Below are 1,156 nucleotides of genomic sequence, written 5' to 3'. Positions count from 1 at the left end.
ATTCTCCCCCCTATCCCACCGGGGGAGGGGAGAGTGAGCGAGCAACTGTGTGGAGCTCAGTTGCCAGCTGAGGTTAAACCATGACAGAACTATAGGCTGGTCAGCCTCACCTTGATTCCCAGGAAGGTGATGAAGCAAATCCTCCTAGGAACCATTTCCAAACACATGCAGGACAAGAAGGTGACTGGAAGTAGTCAGTGTGAATTTACAAAGGGGAGATTGTGCCTCAGCCTCCCAGTAGCCTTCTACAATGAAATGACTGGCTTGGAGGATGAAGGGACAGCAGTGGATTTTTATTTTTACTTATGTTGAAAGCACACTTTGAATACTGTCTCCCATAACATCCTCATAGACAAACTGATGACTAAATAAATGGGCAGTGAGGTGGATTGAAAACTGGCTGTATGACTGGGCCCAGAGGGTTGTCAGCAGCAGCACAAAGTGCAGCTGGAGGCCAGTCACTGGTGGTGTACCCCAGGGGTCAACACTGGGGCCAATACTGTTCAACATCTTCATTAATGACCTGGATGGTAGAACAGCATGCACCCTCAGCAGGTTTGCAAAACTAGATACAAAACTGGGAGGACTGGCTGATATACGAGATGGTTGCACTGCCATTCAGAGAGACCTCCAGAGGGTGGAGAAATGGGCCGACAGGAACCTCATGAAATTCAGCAAAGGGAGATGTAAAGTCCTGCCTCTGAGAAGGAACAACCCCAGGCACCAGGACAAGCTGGGGAATGATAAGCTGGAAAGCAGCTTTGCAGAAAAGGAACTGGGGGTCCTGATGAACACCAAGGAGAATATGAGCCAGCAATGTGCCCTTGCTGCAAAGGCGGCCAACTTGGGTTGCATCAGATCAAGGGAGGAGACCCTTCCCCTCTGCTCCGCCCTGGGGAGACATGTCTGGAGTGCTGGGTCCCCTCCTGGGCTCCCCAGTAAAAGAGAGATATGGATATACGTATTGGGTCTGGAAAAGAGCCATGAAAATGGTTAAGGACTGCCGCATCTCTCATACGAGCAGAGGTTGAGAGAGCCAGGGCTGTTTAGTCTCGAGAAGAGAAGGCTCAGGGGGATCTTATCAAAGTTTATGAATACCTGCTGGGGGTAGTAAAGAAGACAGAGCCAGACTCTTCTCAGCTGTGCCCAGTGAAAA

Source organism: Pygoscelis adeliae, unplaced genomic scaffold (assembly GCF_000699105.1).
Source record: "Pygoscelis adeliae isolate BGI_AS28 unplaced genomic scaffold, ASM69910v1 Scaffold113, whole genome shotgun sequence".
In the NCBI taxonomy this organism is placed as follows: domain Eukaryota; kingdom Metazoa; phylum Chordata; class Aves; order Sphenisciformes; family Spheniscidae; genus Pygoscelis; species Pygoscelis adeliae.
Note: the sequence above shows the minus strand (reverse complement) of the source record.